Source organism: Aphis gossypii, chromosome 3 (genome assembly GCF_020184175.1).
Source record: "Aphis gossypii isolate Hap1 chromosome 3, ASM2018417v2, whole genome shotgun sequence".
Classification (NCBI taxonomy): Eukaryota; Metazoa; Arthropoda; class Insecta; order Hemiptera; family Aphididae; genus Aphis; species Aphis gossypii.
The window spans coordinates 43,832,784-43,839,339 of NC_065532.1; the positions used below are offsets into that span (position 1 = coordinate 43,832,784).

General features: G+C 25.6%; 2 protein-coding genes across 2 annotated transcripts in view; one reads left to right on the plus strand and one right to left on the minus strand.

Moving 5' to 3' along the window:
* The window catches only part of LOC126551160 (uncharacterized), a 33,238-nt gene extending 29,927 nt beyond the window's left edge, over positions 1–3,311 (minus strand). Inside the window, exon 1 of the mRNA XM_050203939.1 lies at positions 3,229–3,311. The gene's annotated coding sequence lies outside the window, so the exon portion shown is untranslated. The remainder of the gene's footprint in view (positions 1–3,228) is intronic.
* LOC126551093 (uncharacterized) overlaps positions 1–6,556 on the plus strand; it is a 79,272-nt gene that overhangs the window by 47,115 nt on the left and 25,601 nt on the right. The window lies entirely within an intron of this gene.

Consider the following 6,556-nt stretch of genomic DNA (forward strand, 5'->3'; position numbering starts at 1 on the left):
AATCAATATTAAAAATAATCATACAAGAATTACGATTGGTGTACCTAGTCTGATAGACCCGCGTAGTTTTCTGTCACGGTAAATTAAAAAATATAAATAATAACAACGAATGTCAACTAAATTGCAGTACCTAAGAAGAAAGTACACTAAATAATATATTAAAATCATTAAGTATAATATTAATAACAGTATAACAGTAATAAATAATACTTCCAGTAGGTACATACACATATTTGTGTTAGAAGTGTGTTTTTTTTATAAAATTTATAATTATTATAGTACTTACGAACTAAATGAGTTTTTTCATTTTTTCAGTATACATTTAAGAAATTGTTAATTTTCATAAACTATAGTGTTACCTCCATTGACGTGTTACACAAATAACTTGATAAAATTAATGGTTCAATAAAATTTAATGGACCAGGTTAAGTTAGGGCCACTCAATCATGTTTAAGTGCTTATTAGCTTACTATTGATTCAATGTATGATGTTTAGTGATTGTTCTGAAAAATCGGAAACCCATTATAAGTATGATAGATCATTCTTAAAATTTTGAATTTCAATCATGCTACAATTTGAATTTTATTTTGTTATGGAGTCACAACCAATGTTTTATTAATTCAGCGGTAAAGTGGACAAAAACGGTACCTATACTTGTTTACTATAAGAACTAGTTTTAAGTTTACACATAATATATAACTAGTTCATATTTAATGTCTTGAACTTAAACTGACTAACTTTTTTAAAATAATTTACTAATAGTTTTAAAAAGACAATTATTAACGAAGATGAATTTTTATAGATAATGATACTATAATATTGTAATCATGGAATTATGTTTAATCACTATAGCCTATAGGTTTCAGTAATTGTCGAATAATCCACATTTTTTTGGAAGAATAAATGATAAAGGTTACCAATTTAGTGAAACAATAAATGTATACACTATGTTTATATTATATATATATATACATATTACGTATAGGCAAGACGTATTCAAATATTTTAAACTTAAAATGCTTAATCGGTAAACGTTATTTATCGGCGACGATAGCGGTAGAATATTGCAGCTGCGAGCACAATAGGCAGAGAAAATACAATGAAATACATGGGTGTGATCATGCTGTGAACAAAATATTCCGTAGAAGACTCCAAAGAGAAATCGCTGTTTGGACCCCAACACGATAATACTGATATAGTTTTCTTTTTCGTTGTTCGTGTGACACCATATGTTGGTAGTCTATTATATACATCGGCATAATACGAGTATGTGTTTTCATTGTGTGTGAGGATTTAACGACTGTTATAGCCCATACTGCAGAGTTGTGATTATTATTATTATTATTATTATTATTATATACCCTTGTAATAGTTTTCGGGCACTGGACAATATTGTTTTTTAAAAAGATGTCACTTTTAATCTTGATTTAAGTAGCATCCGGTATATATATATATATATACTCTAGGACATTAAAATATATAGTCAGAAAAAATATATACATATATATAATTATCTTTAGAAGTATAAACCTTTTCAGTCGAAGATTATAAATTGTTGCCTTGGTAAAGATATGTATAATACATATGTATATTATATATATATATATAATTATCTGAAAACGACAGTCCTCGAGTGAGAGATCATTACACACGACCGGTGTCGCAAAGTAATCTCAATAACTATCTGCACGGTCAAGTAGGAAAACCGATAATATAATATTATGTAGAAACGGTTAGATATGAAATAAAATTATATAATTACTAAGATTTTTCAGTTGAATATAAGGAGAAAAACATCTTTACCGCTAAACACGATTTAATGTATAAAATTACTTGTATACAAATTAATATAGCGTAGTATTTGGTTGAAAAAGGTAACACTCCCGCATGTATTGCAGTATATCGCTGACGGTCATCTCATTTTACGTCGATAGAGACATAATATTATTATCCTAAAGAAATTTCAAGTTTGAAATGACTTTTCAAATCAGCATGTAGATATATTTAATTTATTGCATTTTCTTAACCGTATAACAAACATTTTTTATGTTGTCTAGTCGGTTATATCCTAAGGAATTTTATAAGGAAACTTAAATGTGTCTACTACCATAAGGCTTTTTAGTGTGTGCAAAGTAAATTAATATTAGTATATGTGCACTAGTGTGTTACACATTTCGCCCGGCTTCCAAAAACCGTAACAATATACACACGCACAATCATGTCAAATAGTACAAAATGGTACGATTTTAGTGATTATACACTAATTTAGTTTTTAAATAGACATATTATTCTGCTATGAAAAAAATGTGAGACTTTGGCTGGTCCGAAATCGATTCAGTAAAATCATTAATTCAAAATTGTGCATTTTAATATAAATTAAATTAAACAATCGAAAGTCTAGCACAATCTTGTTACAGCTTAAATAGTTTAAAACGGTTTTTTTTTCTCGATTAGAATTGATTTTATTAAATTCTTTAAATAGTTAAGTACACAAAAATAATAGTTTTAATATATTAAAGCTCTAATAATAATACAAATATTAAATAAATATTTATGTAGCAAATAAAACATTAAGTATTTATCTTAACTAATTAAAATTCACATAAAACATACAAAAAAAAAATATATATATCTTATTCAAAAAAAATTAATTTGGATTGCGGTTGCGAGAATAAAGGAGTAAAAACTTTCCCTAAATGTGCACTTTGGTACTACCTATCTATCACATTAAACCGTTTTTTTAATCTAAGACCACCGAGTTGAGATATTTAGTGGTACCTACATATAAAGCGGGACACACTGTTTATACAAAAAAAATGATTATAATATAATTAAGAAATCAGTTTGTTCGTAAATTGGTTGCCGTAAACATTATTATACAATAATTAACTAGACCTAATTTATTCACCAAAAACTACATAAAATTGATAACTTAACTTTAACTTATTTGTCATGTAAAGCAATGCATAATACTTCATAATAACAGAGAATAAAAAACCTAATAACTATTTATAATTAATCAAGTTATTATACAGCCCACGTCTGCCGAATTAATTGAATACACCAAGCATGCAGATAATCACTTTCGAAAAAAATTTAAAAATCCTTTTTCTTCCTAATCTAAACGCCTTATCCCATACTTGTCAGTTCTCACCCACCCTTAAGGTCGTTAGAATGCAATTTAAATAAAATAATATTTGATTATTTATATAAATAAAACAGACATACCTGAGTGTACAACACGAGATGAACAGTGACGATTGTATTCTCTTCCACAATAGATACCTCGAAGCCGTGACTCAAAAACGAGACTAATTTGTCTGTACTCTGTTGACTGTAGAGTGTACTGTTGGCGATACCATGACACATTAGCAAAATGGCAAACTAGTGAGCCCCGATAGATTAGATATACTACTCAAGCGCTCCCCGTGTTTGACTCGAGTTTTATCAATTGATAGTTTCGATTTTTATACTATCGATAATTTACAAGATCGATACCTACTTACATTTTGGATAATTATTTATAAAATAGTATAATATATTAGTTTATTTAATATATTTTTAGAATAGGTTACGATTTAAATTTTAAAACACAAATCAATTGCTAAACATTTTATGAAGTATACCTACAAAATAATTTGCAAGTATTCATAGTTTTGACGAATTTTTGTCAATATTTGAACTTCAAATGCTAATAAAAAAAAATTGTGCCTATGTATTCTTATAATTTTTTAATCACTATAAGAATAACATAATATGATTAACTTTGTATACAATTTTCAAGTATTTTGATAGGGCCAAAAAAATTTTATCGACCCTTCAAAAAAAAATTTTCAGAAAAATTGAAAATTTCAGTTGTCTATAAATAGCTCAAAAAAACTCAAAATGTTTTGAAAATTAAATCATGTAAAGAAAATGCCAATCTAAATAACTGGTAAAATTTTCAAGTATCTATGACTTATACTTTTTGAATAATAACAAATATTTAAAATCGTATGAGGATAAAATCGTTATCGTTACGCGATTTCGTAAAAATTTAAATTTCAAATTAACTTAAAATTTTTCTTATAATGATGCTTCGAGTTTCCTCTATAGATACTTGAAGGAAAACTTATAGAAAACTTAGTGTTGTATTTTAAATTGATTGATTAAATTGAATTGAAAGTGATTAGTTTTTGAATTACAAACATAAAAAAAAATCGATTTGGTCGAAAACTGGTTTTGCGTAAAAATTGCCGTTTTTCCGTCATTTTTTTTTTGTTTTTCTCGATTTTTTTGAAAACTGTTGGAAAATGTTAACTTTTTACCTCTATAATGCACCAAGGATATTCACTTTTACATCGGAAACCACCCCCATTGTTTGAAATTTTAGCATTATTTCGACTAGTTATGCTGTACACAGACACAAAAACAAAAAAAAAAAAAAAAAAAAAAAACACACACACCATTGTAAAATCAATACATTCATCACTTCGTTCAGAATCTATAAACACACATCATTGTAAAATCAATACGTCATTCATCACTTCATTCAGAATCTAAAATAGGTTTTGATAATTTAAAAACGTAATCACATTATCAAAGTAATTTTTCATTTAAAATTAATATATTTAATCAATTCATAATCTTAGAATAAAAATCGATCATTGTGAAAATTACACAATTAATATTTTAGTAGGTAACGAAAAGGAATGCATTGCGCTCTCTAGTGATTTGATTATGATACATCGTTAGACCACCGAGGTACAACAGCCACCACCGTGATGCATCACATGATAACATTATAATTTATAAAGAATGGATTATTTATAAAATATGTATTAAACTTATTCTATTAAAATTATTTTTTTATAACGTGATAGGTGTAAATCATGATTGGGACATCACATTTAATCACAATAAATAAATGTAATAAATACATTTTTTATACAATCAGGCCGAACTATAACTTCTAATAAAAAGAAAAAATCTATTTACGATTTATAAAACAATTTATAATTATTTAATTATGATTAAATAATATTTTGTTCAATTATTTAGTTGCCATATAAAATTAATCCATGTAACTCACTCTATAGGTATGTACATTTAAAGACTGTTTTTAGAGTTATATCCATAAAAGGTTGTAATTTTTAACTGAAGATAAAAATAAAAATAAGTTAAATCTTTTTCTCAAATTAAACTTCATTTACAAATTTATAATGAATACCAATAAACGTACATTATAAATGTTAAGTCTAATAGTATATACTACCCGTATTGTGCATAGTTACATATATTTAATTTATATTTCTGTATCAGTATTAATAATAATGAAATAATTCAATAGAATAAAAAAAATTAACGATAATTCTATTGAGCAATGATATACGTTTCTCTACTTTTCCCATTCTCGCTAATTTCATATAATTTGCTAAACATAGTTAGTAGGTAGGTAACACGAAACGATTTGGATTAGGATTACGTTTTTCTTGTATGGTTAAAAATTAAATATGTTTGTGGTGTAGTTAAAGCAGTGCTGCCAAATTAATATATTTAAAAGAAAACATAAACCAATAGTTAAATATAACAAAACAATACCACACGTATAAAAATTTAAAACACAAAATTATAAATTTATGATTAAGAAACATGAGTTGAAGAAACAAATAAACAAACATGGCATAGTCGGTATAAAAAAAGAACTTTGATAATATATGGAATTAGGAAGATTAATTAATACACAATAAAAATAAGATATTAATAAACCGTCGAAAAAGATTCTTTCAATAAGCCAGGAACACTAGTATTAAGTAGTAATATAAATAAACATTTTTGATTATTCAAATAAAAATCCTAGAAGTTGTCCTGTTTATGGTAAGGAATATAATGGTCATCATCAAGCATATCAGATCATTTTTAATTATAATGTAAACCTTAAGAACTCATATATATTAACTATTAAGTGATGATGAATCGGAGACAAGTGATGAGGCAAACTTCTCAATAGATAATTTAAAAACTGATATTATAGATAATAGGTATATACAAAAATTGTGAGCAATAATGAAACATATTATAAGGATTTAACAATTGATAATATAAAAGTAAAATTTAAAATAGATTACAAGTGCTAATATCAATATGTATTTCCATTTAAATAGAATAAATTAAAATTAAAATGTATGCATTTTGAGGAGGAACATGTATTGATGCAATAGTTAGAGTAAATTTAAATTATAAAACAAAAAACTGAAAAATTGAATAAAATTCTAGGTTGATAATATAGTGTAAGAATCGATATTATAACATAACATTATCATTTATTAGGTAAGAAATTTTAATGTAAAATATGAATGTTGAATTGTAAACGCAAATAAACACACAGCTGTTACAAATCCTCGGGTATATAAAATAAAAACGATAACAATTTAACACTTGTGCACAACTACGAATACGTCATATAAATACTATAATGCCATCTAATAAATAATAAAAAAAATTTAACAAAATAAATAAATAATAAATTACATATAATACCTATACATAATATTTGTAGTGTAACACTGTAACTTAA